This window comes from Carassius gibelio, chromosome A24 (genome assembly GCF_023724105.1).
Source record: "Carassius gibelio isolate Cgi1373 ecotype wild population from Czech Republic chromosome A24, carGib1.2-hapl.c, whole genome shotgun sequence".
NCBI lineage: Eukaryota > Metazoa > Chordata > Actinopteri > Cypriniformes > Cyprinidae > Carassius > Carassius gibelio.
Genome location: NC_068394.1, coordinates 11,877,593 through 11,899,608, shown reverse-complemented (window position 1 = coordinate 11,899,608; position 22,016 = coordinate 11,877,593). Strand labels below are relative to the sequence as shown.

The following is a 22,016-nucleotide window of genomic DNA, read 5'->3' as shown; positions in this document are numbered from 1 at the left end:
AAAGTTTTTAAACTTAAATATCATTAGTAAGCATATAGCTAGTTATTGAGTAACTGTAAATTATAAATAAACATTCATTTAAATCAAAATATAAATCTAGTATTTTGATCATCTTTATTTTGGTTCAACTCAAAGTTTTGAGTACTGACAACTTCAATTACTTCACTTAATTAAAATATCCCTCATATATATAAATCAAAATGTTTTATTTATCTAAACTTAATTTAAGTGTTATTCAATTAAATTATATAATTTATGTAACTTAAATTGTAGTAGTAATGTTACTTAAATAATTTGTGGCAACTGATCGCCTTGTTTTTTTTTTTAAGTTTACTGTACTCAAATATCTACATTTTTGAACTTAACGGTACAAATTACAAATCTGAAATCATTCAACAAAGTAGAAAAATGTATTATAAAACATGAGACATTAAAACTGTTTTGTGCGACAAAAAGGCACACCAGGTCAAAGAAAATAAATTGTCTTATTACCTAAAGAATTAGGCATTATGTAAACAAAAATCGTGACAGTCCAAAAACAGTGACAACAATTCTTTGTAGCAAAAAAAAGCCACACCTGGTAAAAAAAAAAATAATAATAAAAAATTAAATACTACCTTAACGAATACAAAACAGGATTAACACAGTAAAAAGCGGAGTGTCAATTCAACACTTGAAGTGTTGATTTTAACACTACTAAAGATCATATATGGTCCCAATCTTAAAAGTACTGTATGATGTGATGATGGTGGAATCAATTAATGAATGAATGAATAAAAAAAACAATTAATGACATCATCTCTTTCAGGAACCATTCTGCTAAATTGATTGTGTAGACACACAGTGGCTCAGTTCACAACCTGGCATAAGCACACATCTTGGGTGACACATATGACCACACTCTTTTATTACAGGGTTAGTTACAATTTTTTAATTTCATCAGTTTACTCAGCCAAGACTTTTGTTATCTTTGAAACAAAACTGAAGATATTTTAATTAAAAAAAATTAAGTAATTTATGTGTATCATGTGGTTTAGTCCAATTTTTATGTTAATGTTCCCTGATCAATGTTTAAATGTGAAAAAAAGTAATTCTGTTCATTGTAAAGTGATCGAGTCTCTTCAGAAAATTTGGACTAAACTAAACCGCTCGATTCATTTGGATTAGTTTTATGATCTCTTTATGAACTTCTTGAAGTATCAAAGTGGTACACTCAAAAACAAAAGTTGTTGAACGAACTTAAAAAAATTTGAGTAAACTTTTCCACGAAATTTAATTACATTTTCCAAACAATATCGAATTAGTTTGAAATGATTTGTAGTAATCTTGTTGTACAAACGTAAATTATTTTAGTCAAGACAACAAAAAGAAAATTGGTCCATTCTACTAGATAAAGTTTTGCCATGCCTAATAGAGAAAGTTGTGTCAGGTTAACTACTCTGAATTTTGTCATGCCTACTATATAAAATAATGCCATGTTAACTACATTCAATTTGGTCATGTCTACTATATCTAACAATGCAATGTCAACTACAAACATTTTTGTCCTACCTACTAGAAAAAATGTAAATCATTACACTTATCTAACTTGATTCTACAGTTACTTCCAAATGAAAGTGAAATACATGTTCTATTACATTAAAACCTATTTACTGTATACCTATAGTCTACTCCTGTGAAGAAAGTCAATATGTTAAAAGTCAGTCCATTTAGTAAAAATCTGTATTTAAAACCTGAGCACATTTAACCTTGAGTGTCTTCTTAAAACTGCAAATATGGCAATTAAACATGCTCACTAAGTTAAGAAATGACAATGCAAATAAAATATGAGCATATAAGAATATAACAAAATGTTATTTTATTTTGTTTTCTTAAACATGATATTAAATGTGATTGAGAGACTTAATCACCTCTGCTCATCATGCAAAAATTCAGATACAACAAAAACACATGAGCATACAAGGAAATAAAACACAGCATTCACAAAGGGATCCTCAAACAGCACACCCAAGTGAAGAGTTTTGTTTTCTGCGCCTGTGCTTTGGCAGACAATTTACACAAGTTCAGCTCGAGAATAATTTTTTGGAGCACCTTAAAAGTGTAATGGATCTCCTATGGATGAGTAAGATTTAAAGAGTATATTAGTCCAAGTAGCATGGCTGTAGCCAATGCTACATTACCTAAACCAGAAAGCACCTCCACATCTTCCAGCACAATGCAGATATCTTCAGGGTCTTCTGTTGCATCAGCAAATTCATGCTTTACATCACAGAATCCCTAAAAGGTCTTCTTTATGTCCGCTTCGGTTCTCACAGGGTCATCATCCTTTGGAAAAAAAAAATATATATATAAAAATTGTAAATGTATGGCATATAAATAAATAAAAAATTATACGGCATGTTTCTTTTTTTTTTTTAAATGAAAACCCCAATACAAACATTAAGAAATGTGCACTCAGCTTATTTTAGACTTGTGGACCTCAATGGAATAGTTCTAAATCATTAATAAATAATGGTACAGTAGTGTAATAAAATGCTATAATGTGACACTGAAAATACACATATTTGGAGAGAAACAAGTTATTTTTAGTGAACAACTCCACTTCCACAGCACATTCATACAGTCACAAGCCATCTTAAAACAATGCTATGGCGTTCGGTCACCAGATCACAACCCAACTCAACACCTTTGGCAGACTGTGTTCCACTTTATAATGGAAAATACAGTGCCTCTGTCAATATCACAACAATGAATAACTATGCTACCTTAAAATCTCTAACTATCACTCAGTGACTGTTTGAAATTTTTAATTCATTTAGATTAATGACATTAACAAATGACATTTATAAAATCCAGATATTCTCAAGAGCCATTGATACTTCGGTAACACTTTAGAATAATCTCCATTAGTTAATGCTAGTTAATTCATTAAGTAACATGAACAAACAATGAACAATACATTACTGTATTTATTCATCTTTGTTAATCTTAATGAAAATACAGTTATTCATTGTTAGTTCATGCTAATTCACAGTGTATTAACTAATGTTAACAAGCACAACTTTTGATTTGAATAATGCATTAGTAAATGTTGAAATTAACAAACTAAGATTCATAAATGCTGTAGAAGGATTGTTCTTGCTTAGATCATGTTAACTAATGCAGTTAACTAACATTAACTGATGGACCATTATTATAAAATGCTACCGATACTTATTTCAAATCAATATTACTTAACTTTAACCAAAACTGGGCACAATTAAAACAACTGCTGACAGCACACCCTTCCCTCATTCTCTGAAAACGGGTGAGTTACTGAGTACAAGCTTTTTTTCAATTTTTTTAAGAACAGCGTAGTCCTTGGCACCACCAAATTGGTGCAAATCTTTGCCAAAATACAGGTTTGTGTACTTTAATTTCATCTATAAAATCATTAGTCACTTTATTTTCAAACCAACATAGATGGATGCAATGCCATTCACCTAAACGAGCGCCTTGTAAAATATATTACTTTATTACTGAACAAACGGAATGTAATTACTTTGTATGTTAAAGGTATATATATATATATATTTTTTTTTTTTTTTTTTCTTCTTTAAAGTGTGACGTGACATACAGCCAAGTATGGTGACCCATACTCAGAATTCGTGCTCTGCTTTTAACCCATCCAAGGTGCACACACAAAGAGCAGTGAACACAAACACACACACACACACACTGTGAGCACACACCCGGAGCAATGGGCAGCCATTTATGCTGCGGCGCCCGGGGAGCAGTTGGGGGTTTGATGCCTTGCTCAAGGGCACCTAAGTCGTGGTATTGAAGGTGGAGAGAGCCGTTCATGCACTCTCCCCACCCACAATTCCTGCCGGCCCGGGACTCGAACTCAAAACCTTTCGATTGGGAGTCCGACTCTCTAACCATTAGGCCACGACTACCCCGTGAAGCCTGGAATTAAACTGCTGTTTTTCATCAGGCCCAAAGTTTATTTTCCATTTCCGTCACTAATTAAAGGGATAGTTCACTTTCAAATTAAATTAGGTATGTTTTAGTTCAACTTAAGGGCATCCAAGATGTAGGTGTCTTTTGTTTTCGAAGTAGTTTACATTTTTATATTTTTAGGTCAAACCGTTCTTGTCTGTGTCTCACATAATGGAGGTCTATGGTCACCACCTCAAAGAGCATGCACAGAGAAGTCCAAATTAAAGAATTCCCCATCGTATGTACACATTGATGACCTAAGACACAAAACGAGCGGTTTGTGTAAGAAAATTAACAGTATTTATTTTGGTTTTATCTCCTGTACACAACCACGTCCAACTGATCTGAGTGTGCGAGTGCTTCTGGCTTAGTCTGCGCAAGCACGGAAAGCGCCGGAAGCGATCTCTCACGCGTGTAAGTCACTCATTGTTTATTGTTTACCACACAATACACCACCAATCTGCACTGTCTGATATATAATGCAGTAACTGTAATTATTTGTTTATAATGCACCCTATAATCGTTGCAATTACAATAAACACAACACATTACTCACTCTATTGACAGCGTGCCATTGGGTCCCTCTGGCATTGGACGTCGCCTCCAGTTTATACATGGCAAACTAAACGCAACGTGCAAAACGCTGCGGCTCAACAGCGGAGGAAACTCAGGATCTTCAGTCAGGCTGGTGTGTGATACGATAATGTCCTTGTTGTCGTCTTGTAGTTGTTCCATTCGTGACAACATATGTTCTCCAGTTCTGTTGGCATCTCACAACACTTGCTACTAAAACACCACCAATTTTTAAGAGATCTCGGTCTCTGAGGCTTGAAGACGTGCTGCCGCAGCGGATGATTCCATGATCGCTCCCGAGTACTTTATCTGTGTATTCTGGTTCAAATAAATATGGCTGTGACAAATTCAACATTGTCTGTTGATATATTGAAATCGTCTTCCATTGCAATTTCCTGTACGTATAAATATGTTTAAATCTTCACAGTGTAAGTTAACACTTCGGAAATCTCTGTGTAAACCATAGACAGTAAGTGGAAACAATAAGTGCGCTTTCCGTGCTTGCGCAGACTAAGCCAGAGCGCGCACACGTCACACATCAGGAAGCACTCGCGCCCTCACATCAGTTGGACGTGGTTGTGTACAAGAGGTAAAAACGATATAAATACTGTTATTTTTCTTACACAAACCACTCGTTTCGTGTCTTGGGTCATCAATGTGTACTTACGGTGGGGAATTGTTTAATTTTGACTCCTCTGTGCATGCTCTTTGAGGTGGTGACCATAGACCTCTATTATATGAGCTACAGACAAGGACAGTTTGACCTAAAAATATCAAAATGGGAAATACTGCGGAAACAAAGACACCTACATTTTGGATGTTCTTGAGGTAAGCTAAAACATACCAAAATTTTATTTGAAAGTGAACTATCCCTTTAAGTTTTGGTTCCTTGCCACTGCCACCTTTGGCGAATGGGGATGCTTGACTGATTGCATAGACACTATTGGAAGAGAGTTGAACTGGATGATGACATCACTGAATAATCAATGAACTGACTTTTTCTTAAAAAAAAAACAAAACAAAAACTGTCTGTTTGTTATTGTCCTCTTGCATTATCGACAAACTATTTTCCTGTTTAATTATGCTGCTTTGACAATGTGTATTGTGTAAAGTACTACATAAATAAAGGTGAATCGAATTGACTATTAAGAACTGTGCTTATCAAACAGGATGATATCACGTAAACCTAAACCAGTGGCTGTGTGGAGTACAAAGGTTTAAAGAGAAGTTAACATCAGTCATTTAATTCATATCGGAGCTTTACAATTTACTCAATATTTTAAAATTAAGAAAAATGTACATTAACTCTTTACCCATCAGCAGTTTTTGACTCTATACTCACCAAATACTCCATCATATTCATCTTCATTCAGGTAGATGCATAGCCCCTTGAGAATGCACTCTTGCTTGGTCTACATGGCGGCATTGTAAGAAAACAGACAAAACATTTTTTTAAGTTCCGATATTCATACATTTGACACCCTTCAATACACATCTCTGAGCCATTATGAATTACAGAGCACTATATCAATAGCTTGTATTAAAAAGCAATATATAAAAAATAAAAAAAATTTAAAAAGAAAACTGAAGAAAAAAAAAATACTACCTGAGACACTGGCACCATCACATCTTGAATCTTTTTTCTAAACACTCCACCCTTTTTGGTAAACACTTTTAGCAGATCATCAGAGAACAGATCCAGTTTGGACATGAATATTGGAGTGTAAAGGAAGGGTTGTGATCCGATGAAATTCATCATTTATCTGAAGACATAAGTTACAGAGGTCTTGTTTATGGGCAATTCAGCAAAGACAAAAAAGGTTAAAGTGCTACAAAGAAAACTAAATATTTAGTACAGGGTCAGGGTGACAACTTATTTATGACAGAAATCATTTTCGATTATTCCTCTTGATATATTAATCGCAAGTAACAGAATAACATTAACTTACACATACAAGCGCTTGGAGAAACAAAACGTTATTAGCTGCCTACACAGACATAATGTCGGTCCATGACCATAATCTAGCTAGCAGAAGAAATGCAAAAACTCCGCTTACAATTACTGAAGCAGCGAAATGTAATACTTACGTCGCTAAAACACTATTTGTTGTTTAAGACGAGAGACTTCGTGAACGCTGTGAATTCAGTCACGAGCACGTGAACTTAACAAGCGTGACTAATCTAAAGCCTTCGATTGGCTGCTGTGCGCTTTGATTGGCATCTCAATCGTTTTAACAATGACGAGCAATAAATTAAATATAGATGAGGAAGACCTAAAATATACATTTGAAACTTTGTCACCCTAACAACAGCTGAATGCAGAGTAAGAATTTAAAAGCCTAGGGGACAATTTGGCCATTTTATAATTATCGGGCATGTCTTATGGCCCTGGTTTTATACATTAATTAATGGTACTGAAGGGTTTTCTGTTCTCTCTTGTTATGCGATGCTTCATTTTAACGTTATTTGATACTTTTAGTAAAAAAAGAAAAAAAGAAAGTCTGAACCACGTGCTGAATCCAGAAACCTAACATCAGCTACAAAAGACACACTTAAGAGCTATTTTCATACAGTGCTTATAGAAAAATAACTTTCTGGTATGCAACAAGATTTAAGAAAACATATTTTAATTAGTTTGTTAATTAAATAAAATTAGATGGACGGTGATAGATAAGAAAAAAAAGGCCACTTACCCATCTCACATGTTCGCTGCTGAACAATCCATCTGCATCCGTTTCCGTTGATGACGTGCATCCGGTTAAGACGAACAAAAAATATTCTTGTTGACTCAATTTAAAAAAATGTTGTAAACCTAATTTTTTGAAAATTACATTGTTCATGTTAAATATAATTAAGTTGACACCATTTTTACAAAGAGTTATGTTGTATGTGCTCATTTTAATTAATTAAATTGAACAAAGAGCAAAAATCATTTTTTTGAGTGTAGTTGTGTAGACTGTCGATGGAAGGAAATGATCTCATTTAAAATCTTCAATTGTGTTTTGGAAATGAATGCAAGTCTTGCAGGTTTGGAATGAAAAAATGCTGCCTTGTCAACTAGTCAAAGTACTAAAATTACTAAACAGTGTAAAATGAAAACAATAAAAAAAGAAAGGTGTCCCTTTCAGTGATTCCCCTGGGCGCTTCAACTAAAAGAGCAGATTTCCTAAAAGAGCAAATCACGGACGATCATGAAATCTTTTTAAAGACATCGTTTCGTCTGCATCCTTCTGGATGCGGTCGTTTTCCTGTTCCTAGTGCTCTGGGAGATTTAAAGGTGACAGTGAGAGCTTCTCTGTTGTGCCACGCCCCACGGACCTCTTACCCCTTCTGCAGTGTTTGTCCTGTGCGGCTGCTGGGTGATTTTGCTGGGCTGTCTTATGGCAGTCCCAACGGGTCATTCAGTTTGCCCCCAGGGAATGGGCTATTGACCTCCGTGGATGAAGAATCGGCGGGGCTGCCCCCCTCGGGTGTTGTCGTCACTGCCGAATTGGACCCAGAGTTGACGGCCGTGCTTGCCCGGGCAGCTGTGAGCATCAGGATGGAGGTCAATGCTCCGCCCAGCCCTGAGTGCTCATGGCTGTTCGATTGGTTCTCGGTATAGAGTGTGGCTCACAACCGCGTTTTGCTCTGATTCCTTTCTTCCCGGATGTGTATGGGGAAGTGATGTAGTCGTGGATGTCCCCTTTTTACAGCCGGAAGCAGCTCATTTCATTCCTCTGTCCTCACTACCCTCGATGGCGGGACAGCTAGGGGTGCGTCAACATTCCCATGCAGGAGAGTGCGATTGCGGTGCACTTGTGTCTGCATAACACAGCCACTGGGAGGAACAGTCCACGCCTCTCACCCAAGGCCTGTAAGCTGTCGGCCGCTCTTGCTGCTAAGGCTTACAGTGCTGCGGGCCAAGGGGCCTCTGCCCTGCATGCCATGGCTATCCTGCAAACTCACCAAGCCAAGGCTTTAACAAAAGCAGGAGCTGTGCACAGAGACTGAATACACCCTTCCGGGTGACGGTAGTCACGACGCAGTCTTGGTAAGGCGATGTCCACTTTGGTGGTCCAGTAGTGCTGTTTCTGGTTCAGCCTGGTCTGTATGAGAGACGTTGACAAAGTGCACTTTCTCGATGCTCCCATATCCCAGGCTGTCCTATGTGGCGACACTGTCAGGGGCTGTGCCCAGCAGTTCCTGACAAAACAACAGCAGACTGAGGACATACAGCACATCTCACTCCGACGTGATATTTGCGGGCAGTATCTCAGCCTGCTCGTTGCCATGGGCACCCCCTGTATCCTCCACACCAGCTCCGCCCCGTGCTGAGATTTCTTCGAGGCCAGCGCATTGAGCCCCACGCAGGAGAGCGATGCCCCCCGTGTCACTTCCGGCTGCGAAGTCCTCTAGGAAGACGACTAAGCTTCCCTGACACGGGCAACTCTGAGATGTGGGAGACTGCTCTTCAGGAGCTGCCGGAGACAGTGCCACTCCTTCCCCCACATCCACAGTTTTTGTTTCTTCTGTTCCACCACTGGTCCAATGGCTGGTGTCATCCGCTTTTTCATAAAAGAGCAATTTTGTGTGCCACACCCTATGGGTAATCCCATATGTGTATTCTTCCACGGTAAGGTTTCTCTCTTGGCAAACCCGTGTCTTACCTTGACAGACCTGTTCTGTCAATCTCTTCTGGCAGCTGTTCCATCTCTACTCTAAGGTAGAACCTGCCTCAGAGACCCTTTCCATATGTAGTACTGCCCCCTGGGTCAGTCCATATCAGTATCTCCACATGTCACCTCCCTACGGGTAGGATGTGATCTCCGTAGCGGCCTGTTCCTAGGCTTGCTTCCCCATTGTCTTGCCAAGCTGAAAGAACAAATAGGGAAAATTTGAAGCAATCTATCACTGAAGGTTGAAATCCCTTCCACTAACTTTGTGTGGGCGGAACAGCAGCGTGGCCTTCTCCAGCAGCGATGTACTCACCCTTTGGCCCCTTCGGTACCAAGGTCAGTGAATTTGCGCTGGGGCTTTGGGAAGTTTACTACCTTAAGCATAGCTTTTGTGACATGCCACATCTTGCCGACAATTGCAGCGCCACAGGGTTGTGACGAGGTTCAGGTTGTGGTGTTTTCCATAGGACCCCATATGTCGTTCGACATGACTCGTAGTGACCGACAGATAGGGAAATTCTCGGTTACGTACGTTACCCCCATTCCCTGATGGAGGGAACGGAGACGTTATGTCCTCATGCCACAACCTTGAACCGGTTGCTGTTGCCGGGACACGTTCTCGGCTCCCCAGTGTAAAACCTAATGAGTGGATGCACCTGTCGACCTATTTATACCCGTTGGCACAGGGAGTGGCTCAGGTATGTTGAATCCACTAGCCAATTTTCATTGGCATTTTCTCTTGAACTCAGAGATGATTGGCCTCCCAAGTGAGACCCCATATGTTGTTCAACAAAACGTTACGTACGTAACCGAGACATTCAGCCAGCTATGTCTGCTGTAGGATACTTAACAAGACGGACATTTTTACATAATTTTTGTTTGAATTTGTCCATTTAAACAATACTTCAGAGAGAGTTTATATTTGCACGCGTTCTGAGGCGCGGGTTTGCGCACTTTGGATGAGCCCATGCACAAATCTTATCACTGCGCGCGAGCTTGCGTCCTTTGGCTCTTAAATGTGTAAACTGACAAAGCTTAAATGAATTTAGTTTAAAAACATATTAATGTGTGTTGTTCAGGTCTCATCTGTGCACGCCCGCTATCAGCACCGGGATGATGACGGAATAAATGACAGCTCATATTCCAGTAGTAATTCACATTGATCGAGAGTGAATTGTTTGTCGAGGTTTTGTTTTCTTTTTCTCATCGCTATTGTTTTAAAGTCTGGGAATCCAGAATGCGCATCCATCATCAGGAACATATATTAGTTGAAAACAGTTTGTTTTACGTGCTATTTATAACAAACCAGCAAACCATACAGATGCTTTGTCAGATTTAAAAGTTGAACCGCGGTCCCAGCGTGTGCCGACCGTGTGGGGCGACCCGAACGGTTCAGATTTTTTTCAGCGAACCGTGCCACCCCTAATATATATATTGGGCTTGGCCCAGAATGTTAATGTGAAGCCCTGATATCTCTAATGTTGCTTATTTGAGTGAAAAGCTCAGGCAAAAGCTTTATTAGAATGCAAACAGAAGTCTGGATGTGATTGCAGTAATGATGGCCTTATAGCAACGGCCCGTCTGGATAATAAATCAAATCAGAGCATCCTCTACAGCTCTGTCCCAAAACAGCTTGGCAATCATGTCAAAAGGAGCCCCCCTTTTTTTTTTTTTGGTAACTGGTACTCAGTGTCAGGATATTCCCAAACAACATCACTGCTCATCAGTCTTGCAGCTTCATTCTTCATGTTTTCTCAAAATCAGCAGAAATTGCTGTGTGTGTGTGTTTAGCAATTCTCTTATAGCATTGCAGATGACCTATATTTTAGGTGGCTGTTAATTCACTTTCTATATAATTTAGGATTATTTCTTAAAAATCATGTGACACTGAAGACTGAAGTAATGAATGCTGAAAATGTACTCTTGCATTACAGGAATAAGTTACATTTTATATATTTATAATATATTTGTATATTTGAATTAAAAATTGTTTTTGTTGTTTCTGATCATGTAAATCATATATCATATATTCTGGTCATATAAAAAACTTTAAAGGAAACCATAAAAAAATCATACTGACCTCGTACATTTGAACAATAGTGCAAAATAATCACAAAGCCCTAAAAATAATGCATTAGGTCTAGAAAGATGTACTGCAAATAAGTGATCTTAGAGCCCCATTTCTGTCATTTTCTGTAGACTTACTGTTTCTGGATATTGTTTTTCTTCATCTAGACTTGTCTGAAGGGAATCTTCTACAAATATTTGCTTTGAAAACTGATTATTATAATTTGTTTTCAAGTCACGCAGTAATGTGCAGTGTATTTAGTCCATGTATTCATTCTGTTTAGATTTGTTTGAGCATACAGTTCAGAACCATCTATGATCTGAGAAGCAAGTAATGGTAGTGTTGATACTCTTTGTCTTTGCCCTCCCTCAGTTTAGTGAGTATGATTGCAGTGTCTTATAAGTAATCAGATAACCTTCTCCGCAAGCAGCTGGTGGTTTGTGGATCACAGCAGACACAGATTTTATTAGAGACGTCAGACAGTGGAGGCTCCAAGGTGGCTCACATCATCTTGCTGGCACGTGAAAAGGTCAGCCATCTCTCTGACTGAGCTGCATTGTCTTTTGATCAGCCAATGTCATAAACACAGAAATTCCTGTGTGCTTTCAGGGTCATGGTAGCATTCATTTGCTTATGGGCTCATATCTGAATTCTCTTGATTAATTTCATATTTTTATTTACATTTTACATACATGCATAACAGGTTTGATTCTTGAATCTTTTTGTGCACAGAACAGCACTATTTAAAAAAAAGTTGCATTCAAAACTAAATTTCTTAAGTTGCAAATAAAACTAAGATTTTTGGTGTATGATTATAAGAAATTACTATTTCACTCTTTCTACTTCAGTGCTTCACATTTAATTAACCTGTTAAATGTCACCCCGTCCCGTATACGGGACGCCTACATTGACTTTACTATATTACAATCAAATCTAATCTAATCTTGACAAACTATATATCATTGGAAAGGTCTAAGACTCCAAAATATATATTTTACCAATATTGTTTGTTAAAAATTATGTAGGAAAAGTAATAGATGAATTTATGACAAAAGTGCACCCTCAGAAATCTACATTACAAAAGGAGCTTTGACCTTTGTTTAAAAAAAAAGACTTCCTCGTTGCCTTTTTCTCTATCACATTTTAGAAATCATCAGAAGTTATATATCACTTGAAAACATAAAATCTCAAAATTCATCAGGCATTGCATTACCATGTAAATGGCACATCAGAATCATGTTACAAAATGTTTTCAGTCATGAATTATAAAAAATGTAGGTTTGTATCATGCATATTCATGTCTATCTTCAAAAACGTGAGTGACAGTTAACAGGTTAAATGTGTTTCTTTTCCGAATTTACTAACAATCTCTACTAACAATAAGTGAAAACAGTTTGTACACCAAATTATTCTCTGTGTACACGAGTCATTATATGGCTCTATTTGGCCTCTATGAATTACTGTGAAGTAAGGCGTAGCCGTTATATACCGGTAGACAAGGTTAATCTGTAGACATGCGTCAAATTTTGGACTATCATCTCTGTCATGGTTAAACACACACATGATGTTGCTTTACTACGTAGTCTCAAAAATGTATTGTTTGCATGTGTTTTTAAGGTTTGCAGTTTAAAACAAGTGATTTTAAGCCGTTTAAACTAATTTTGCTATATACGTGTGCTTTTTGATGTGGAAACATAAAATAGGTCTGAAGCTGCTAGGCCCTTCTTTGCCTGAGCTATAAAAAGGGAGGGAAAAATAACCCTAAACTCTGACAGAAAGAACCATTTCAGCATTAAAAGGGTTCTTCAGGATGCTATGTAAAGAATCTTTAAAGAACCATCTTTTTTTTTTTAAATGCAGGCCCTGCACAATATTTTGCGATCTTCAACAGTATCTTTATTGCTTGGTTGCTCGATCGATCCTGTTTAGTTCCTATCATGTTATTTCACTACTATGCCATTCGCGAATCAGTGAGTGGGGCTAAAGAATGAATGATTTTAGTCTTTAATAGTCTTTGATAGTCTTTAAATTTAATCTATGGCTTTGAAAAAAACGATAGAATGAATGATTCAGTGACTCACTTAGATCCCAATCCCTTGTTTCTTGTATGAAATAATTGGTTGTTTCGAACAAATCTGTTGAATGAATGATTCAATTATTCACTCATTAAGACTCATTAACAGACATGATTCTTTTCTGAATGAATCGGTGGCTTTGAAAAAACTTGGTTGAATGAATGATTCGCTCATTAGGATAATCTCTCTCAAACACACAAAGCCCCAGTGCTGTTTGGTATTCAAGAACCATAAAGAACTGTCCTATCATATAAACTTATTTGTTTAGTTACATTTTACTATTGTAGGCAACTAATCACATATCTAAACCTAATCATTACATATAATGTTATTTAGATATATTTTGTAGTGTAAACATATAACATGAAAATGCATATTTTTTTTTTTATTTCACAGTTTTGGGGATGAATGCTGTACTGTTGCAGCCATACAAACGACCTTTTTGGCTTATTTCAACTTCCTAATAATTTAAGCAGTGTTTTATTCTTGGAGAATCCTCTAAAAATATCTACTAAGATTAAAGTGTTTATTAAAAGATAAGTATGGCATTCGTCATTCCTTATCAAACGCTGCCGGATTTTTGTAAACACTATACGGGTGGTTCTTAATGAAGTGGTTAAATTCACCTGGCTTTGTTTCCACTGAAGAGCCCTTGTGTGCGTGTATGTATAATTTTGACAGTTTGGAGAGTACATTGTGTCCTGATTCATAATTAAACAATCCACTCCAGAGACGGAAGGTTTGTTCATTAATCAGCCTTTGAAATTTCAGTATGCAATCAGAGAGCTTGCAGAGATATTGTCCGCTCATAACTCCTGCAGTCGACTGAGCTACATTAAGTGATGGAGAAAGAGGGAGGCTGATTGCAAATTCATTTATGTCAGTCATAGTTAGGCTTGATGACTTTGACCATGGTTGAAATAAAGTGAAAATTGGGTAAGAGTAGTGTGTTTATTTGGGGATAATAATACCATGAAAAGAACTACATGCCATGATCAGAATTAGCATTTATATAAAGCTATTACACACTCTAGGTGCATTCATTTACCCGTGTCAACCTTTAAAAAAAATCAGTGTGTGCCTATTTAGATTGTAGCAGAAAATAAAAAGCTTGAAAAAAATAAAAATAAAATAAAAAATGCAGTCAGTTCTACTGAATTTTTTTTTGGATGAACTTGAGGAAATTTTGGCAGCAGCCTCACTAGCATAATTTTAGAACTACTTGCAATGTGACAAAACAAACCACTTACATCTGATTTTATCCTTTATTAGAATGAGATCTAGGACTAGTTCAGGTTTGCAAACACTCTGGCTGTGTTCAGGCATTGTGAGGTAAGTATGGGAAATCTGTTCATTGCCTTAGAAGTTCCTGTTCTGAATAGTTTGTTTGACTTTTTATATTGTTGTGAAACTGAAATATAGGGAAATACACAATAAAATATATTGTAGCATTGGCTACATGCTCCAACCCTTTATAAAGATGCGTTTTATTGCTCAGGAGACGTTTCAAGTACAGTAAGTATTAACTTGGTTTTAGAGTGAATATAGAAAATAATCACTGTCCTTTAAAAAAAGTCAATTTTGTTGCTTTGCAGCCTGAAATTAAGATGGATACAGTTTTTGTCTTATCCAGCTGTATTTACTCCATGCAACTTATAACATTCAAGTGAAACATATAACGCCAAAGTTTTAGAAAACAAAATAGATAAAATATCACTAATTTTTAAAAAGGCTCACCCCTTCCTAAGATTACTTGTAAACTCAAATCAGGTGTAAATAATCACCTTTTTAATGGCATACAAAGCCATTTGACTTTGAACTGTGATCAGTTGTGCTCATTTTGATTAATTCAGCATGAAAATAGATTTCCTTGGTAGTGCAACTGAAGCAAACAAGAATCAACTATGGGTTGCAAGGTACTGTCAAAAGATCTCTTGAGATAAAGTTTTGGACAGGAAAAGGCAGGAGATGGTTTCAAGAAATTCAAAGGCTTTATCAATGCCTTGAAGTACAGTGAAGTCTATTATTAAGAAGTGGAATGTATTTGGTACAACACAGACCCTCCCTGGATCAGGACATTGCTCCAAACTGGATGAAAGAGCCAGGAGGAAACTGGTCAGAGAGAAGACCAACAACTCTGAAGCAGTTGCACAAATGTATGATTGTGTGCATGTGATAACAATATCACAAATTCTCCACAAATGTGGCTTGTATGGCAGGGTTGCAAGAAAAAAGCCATTCCTCATGAAAGGCCACATGCAGTCACCACTGAGCTTTACCAAAACGCACCTTGAAGATTCTGAGGCAGATAATGCTAAAATGTAATTATTTGGCCTGAACACCAAATGGTCTGGCGGAAATCCAATACAGCTCATCATCCATATAATTTCTCCAGTAAATTATGGAGGTGGTAATATATTGTTATGGGATTTTTCTGTGCAGAAGAGTCTGGAACACTTGTCAAGATAGAAGGCAAAATACCAATACATTTTTTAGGAAAATATGCTGCCCTCTGCCTGAAAGTTGTGAATGGGAAGAAGCTTTACCCTCCAACATGACAGTGACCCAAAGCACACAGCAAATCTGAGGTGAAAAAAGGGTGGAAGGAAAAAAAGGTGAATGTCATTGTATGGCCTAGTCAAAGGCCAGACTTGAACCCCCACTGAAAATCTTTGGAATGACTTGAAGACTGCCGTCCACAAACAGTCACCATCAAATTTAACTGAACTTGAGCAGTTTTGCAAAGAAGAGTGGGCAAATATTGCAAAGTTTAGATGTTCAAAGTTAGTAAAGACATACCATAGGAAAGAAAAATCAATAGTGAAATCTCTTTAACATATCAAATATTTCTCCTAGACATAAAGGAGGTTACTTTAAGACTGAATGAAGACAAAAACTCTAGAGATCTCAACAACATCACACACTGTGCTCAGATATTTCTCCTTAGCTAGAGACTCTGGTGGTCTCACATATCACTCCTCCAATGTTTCAAACACGGTCTCAACAGCGTCACACACTCTGCTCAGATTGTTCTCCTTAGCTAGAGACTCTGGATGTCTCACATGTATCTCCTTTAAAGCTTCAGAAGAGATCACAACAAAACCACACACTGTGCTCCAATATTTCTCCTTAGATGGAGACTCTTAGATCTCTCATATTTGTCTTCTCAAAAATTTTGATTAGAGATTTATCTTTAGCTAAATAATCTGGGGGTCTCGTATTTGTCCCCTGCAATGCTTTAGAAGAGATCTCAACAACTTTACAAAGTGTCCATCAAGTCAAGTACTTGAAAGTCACTGAATAAAAAGGGGAAATCATACATTCAGAGTTAAAGGCTATATTTCGAGAGAAATTATGCAAGAATAAGGATAATGTTACGTTATATATGACGATGTTTTATTTACTTAGGCACATAATTTGTTATTGGAAAAGTCATGTTTTACTATTTCAAATGTTTTACTTAATCAAAACTGATATGTAAAATGTAACCCTGGAGCTTTCTTTGCTGAAAGGCACATAAATGTATGACTCCGTGTTAATTATTAATTGACTGATTTGATAATTAATACATGGAAGAAATGTTTAAGCTCATTTTGAGGCATTTAACTTGGTGCACACTTTGTAAAATTATTGAGATCACTTCTAAAATTTAGAGGAGACAAATGTGAGAGCTCTCGAGTCTTTAGTTTAGGGGAAATACCTGAGCACAGTGTGTGATGTTGTTAAGATCTCTTCTAAACTTTTGAGGAGAAAAATGTGAGAGATCCAGAGTCTAAGGAGAAATCTCTGAGCAGTGTGTAAAGTTGTTGATATTTCTAAGACCGTTGTTGAGACCATTGTTGCGAATCAAGAGACTCAAGAAAAAACTTCCATTCAGTACTTCTTTCTAGAATAAATATTTGAAATGGTAAAGAGATCTCCTTTTTTTCTTCCCTCTGATTAGCTTCAATTTTGTTCATCCACACCATTTCAATCAAAGACGATACATGCACTGAAGTTATTTTATGTAGACAGTGATTTATTGCACAGTGATTCAAAAGAGGAAATCATTACCTATATTTACATTACATTAAACATTTAAACTAGTAACCATTGATATTCTGAAATGTTTAATGCTATTTAAATTATAGTTTTAGTATTTTAAATATTAGTAAAAGTTGAAAGTTTATACAAAAAAAAAAAAAAAAAAAGGGCACAACTGCACCTCGGACAACATGGGTTCAAATCCCAGCTAAGGGTACTTCCTGTTCCTTTCTCACCTGTCCAGTTGTTTCTTGTCTCTACTCCTACTGTCCTGACCATTAAAGGTGAAAAACCACATTGCAATAAAAAAAAGAAACCGCAACATCTGAGCAGTAAAACATTTTATAATGGAGTCTTGCAAGAGTTTACAGCAAGACAATAAAGAGATCTCCCATATTTCTCATGTTTCTCTCCCATTGTCATATTTCTCATGTCTCAGTTGTGTCTACTTTTATTTCTCCTAAGAATTTTTTTGGAGAAACAGCTGAGACTAAAATGAGAAACACATGAAAATCATAACTAAGGCCTGGTTCACACGGGACGATTTTAAAATTGTCGGCAGATTTTCCAAACCTGAGAGACCCCACACACGGCGATAAAAAATCACGGGTCTAACAGTTTTGGTCGCTCCGTGTGTGGTGTGCAGCCACACGGCAATATCAACACATCACACACGAACCGATTTGACTCCCGAGCATTCCCAGGTCAGACGGGAAATCTCGCAAAATCCCTCGAGATCAAACGTGACTTTAGAGTAAACAATCATGGCGGACAAAGAGGATGCAGTGGCCATAGTTTGTGCTTTGTTTTTAACGGGAAAAAAAACATAAGAAAAATAAGAAAAGGCGATGGTCAAAGAGGTGGAGACGACGCGAGCATGGACTATACTTGCTATATCATGATATGGAGATAAGTTGTTGTTTTATCTCATAGAAATGTTGTTACGTACTACACAGATTAATAACCGTTGCAATAAACGTTCATATATTAGTTTCCATGTACTCTGGTGGACTGCAGTTGTGGATGTAGTTATGCCCATCGACTTTATTTGTATTTGTTATATTATATACGCCGGCTGTTTTGATTTTGTTTCCCGGTACTATCACTGCCTCGTCACCTCGCTTTCTGATTGGCTACACGCCACAGTCCACAGGCTGCGTGATTGTTTGTCCTCGGGGGACACCACACACGAGAAGAAATCGGGCAAAATAAATCCAACATGTTGGATATCCCCGATTTGAGATCGGAGCGGTCCCGACATTCTTCCGAGCAGAGGAGATTCGTCTTAACACACCACACACGGCAGGAATATTTGATCAGATTATTTTACGATAATCGGAGCATCCTAAGATTGTCGGAAGGGCTGAATCGGGGCTAAAATCGGCCCAATTATCCTGCCGTGTGAACCAGCCTTAAGTCTCCTGAGGTTAGAAAAAGCAACCACTGAGCAACAAAATATGCATATAATGTTGTAATAGAGATCACAGAAAGACATTAAAGAGATATTCTGTGTTTTTTCCAACACATTCTCTGTTTTGATTCTGATTTTCTCCAATATTTCTCATGTCTCATTTGTGTCCACTTCCATTTCTCCTAATGTATTTTAGGAGAAACATCTGAAATTTTATTTGGCTCAGAAATTCAGTTTGAAGGGCCTTGTCTCATCTGCTTACCTGCTTTCTAGGGTTCAGCTAAAAATCTCTCATAAAAACAAAGTGTTAGAATGAGAAAGTTTGCTTCTTTAGTAGAAGTCAAGAGGCAGCCATGTGGCTTACTGTCAAAATTATTTATCTGAAATGGTTTCTTCTTGCTGGCTCTGCTTGACCTAAATAAAATTGAATTCTTCGACCAAAATCAATAAGAAGATGAGATTATAGATAGCTTAAGCTTTATCCAAACATAAAAATGAAAAGTATTGAATTGCCTTATCCATGTCAGAGGGTGCATGTTTGAATAAGCAGCCTTGTCTATCAAAACAGTCTGGCATCCCAGCAAAGGCTTGCATGGTACCTTGTTTTCAAATCCCAAAATCGTCTCAGTAACCACATTTGATAACAGATTGCATACGTGCAGAGTTCCATTATTTCAGATTTTCCCATAATTAACGATGTGGATGAAATGGAGATATTTTGGGTGTAAAATTTTGGCTTGACACACAAAGCAGGTATCAGGAGCACCAGGCGTGCATACAGGAATTCACCCAGATCAATTAAGTTGAGTGCCAAATTAAGCATTGTTCTTTTTCCATGCACTACATCAGCGGAGTAAACAAATTAATCTTGCCCATGGATATGAATCCCAACAGGAATATTCATACATCAACAAGTGATCACTGGCTCCCTGCAGCAGAATATGGAGTATCCCTTCTGTAAATTATTCCACCTAAACTTAAAAGCATGCTGGGTCATATGTTTTTAGGTGTGCTTGGGTTGCATTTCGTTTCCCGGCCCGACACAGAATATAGATGAGCAGAATTTATTTTTGAAAACCAGACTCAATGTAGCATTAAAGGTCTATATTAAGATGGTAGATGGTGGCACTGATACAGGTGGACTCTTAAGCCTCCGTAAATATCCATCGCGAAATGGTCAGCTACATTAGATGAGTCGTCTGACATTATTAAATGCATGATGTTTATTATGCAAATAAATTCGAGATATTAAACAGATGTGGATGCTCCCGCTGAGAAAAGGCTATTCAAACATCATTTGTTAATTATGGAACTGCTGGGTTATTGATTGTGCAAAGCTATGATTTTCCCCATGTCATTTGTGGAGAGAACTGTGTCTGTTTTTTGTGCAGTGTAAGATAATTAACATATGTGTCAGGGGAAATGGATTGAAATAGTGTGTGTGGATTTGTGGATTTTGTTTTAATAGAGATTGTGCACATTTTCTCTCACACTCTCTCTTTTCCATTGACCTTGAAAGGCTGTCAGGGGGATGTGAGTGTTTAATCTGTGAAAGTCTCAGACGTTGCTGGGAGGAATGCTTCAGAGAGAATTTTAGGCCTTTATTTCTTGAAATAGTAGGCAGGGGGCAAACTCAAGACAAATGGACATTGAAATGAGAGTGGCATTGAAATCTAGAGGTCCTTTTATGGGTCTTATGGCTCAACTGTACATTGTGTTACGTCAGAAAGTATAGGCAAAGTGTTTTATTGTCTAAAAATCCTTTTTATGGTAATTATTTCTATATTATATGCAAGCTGATAGATGTTGTCAGTATTGCCTGGTATTATTTTTGTGGAATTGTCCTTATTTATTTGATTATATATATATATATATATATTAGGGGTGTAACGATACGCGTATTCGTATTGAACCGTTCGGTACGATGCTTTCGGTTCGGTACGCGGTACGCATTATGTACCGAACGGTTCGTTGGACTAATTAATTAAATTTGGAAAATAAAAAAGGTGTGTGAAATATAATGTTATGCGTTCAACAAGGTAGCCCAATAACCCAAACGACGTAACAGGCAACGCCCCTGACACCCCCGAAGAAAAAAAAAAACACACTTATATGTTTATGTTAGGCTACTCAGTCAGGCGCTCGCTCACTCAGTACGCGCTGAAGGCTCGGTACCACGGAGCCCCGCACGTCACCTGTAGGAGAGAAAAAAAATCAATCCGTGGCGACGGTTTTGCAATCCGTCCCCTCAGTTTATAAACCATCCTCATGAATTAATAAACTGTTCACTCGGTTTAACAAATCGTACCCACGGATTAACAAACCGTGCCCACGAATTCCCAATGCGTGCGCTCAGATTGTGTAAACCGTACCCTCGGTTTTTGAATCCGTACCCACGAATTCATAATCCGTGCGCACGCTTTCGCAATCCGTTCCCTCGGATTTGAAAACTGACACGCATTTTACACTTAACAGTGAAACATGCATCTAACTCCGGCAGGTGGGGTGAGGTGGGTGGAGCTTAGTATAATAAAATCACAAAAATAAGTCTTCATGTTAAGAAAGAATTGTACACAAGCATTTCCAAAACTGTCAAAGGTTATTTAAAAATAAAGCAATTCACAAATTATTTTATGACAAACATTTTTACTGTCTTGTACTCATTTATTTAGCCTACAAATTAAAATTATAAAAAATAACTTTATTTTTATTTGTATCATTATTATATATTATTAAACAGGTTATGCATAAGAATCTTTTATCCAAAATAACTTACAAAAGAGGAAAAAATTACTCCAGAGTCAGTCACAATGCCAGGTTTATTGCACAATAATAATCAAGTGCTATTATAGATTATCAGCAATTGAACAAGATTTTAATGCGCATCTTTCTTATTAAATCTTTGTATTCCACCTCGTACTACACTTGATAGAGAATCACTTAAGGCACTTTGCTGTAAACCTATTCCACATAATAATATTCAATAAAACTGTATGTTAACACGTAGGAGTTTGCTGCATGAATCCGTGAGTACGGTTTACAAATCCGAGGGAACGGATTGCGAAAGCGTGCGCACGGATTATGAATTCGTGAGTACGGATTCAAAAACCGAGGGTACGGTTTACAAAATCTGAGTGCACGGATTGGAAATTCGTGGGCACGATTTGTTAAATCGAGTGAACAGTTTATGAATTCGTGAGTACGGTTTATAAACTGAGGGGACGGAT

General features: G+C 37.3%; 1 protein-coding gene and 1 long non-coding RNA gene across 3 annotated transcripts in view; one reads left to right on the top strand and one right to left on the bottom strand.

Moving 5' to 3' along the window:
* LOC127946018 (docking protein 6) overlaps positions 1-22,016 on the top strand; it is an 85,792-nt gene that overhangs the window by 23,005 nt on the left and 40,771 nt on the right. The gene's annotated exons all lie outside the window — the stretch shown is intronic.
* LOC127946019 (uncharacterized) lies at positions 1,840-5,954 on the bottom strand. The gene is made up of 2 exons (XR_008150993.1): positions 5,897-5,954; positions 1,840-2,325 (listed from the first exon to the last, which is right to left on the bottom strand). It is a non-coding gene; the product is annotated as an uncharacterized LOC127946019 (long non-coding RNA).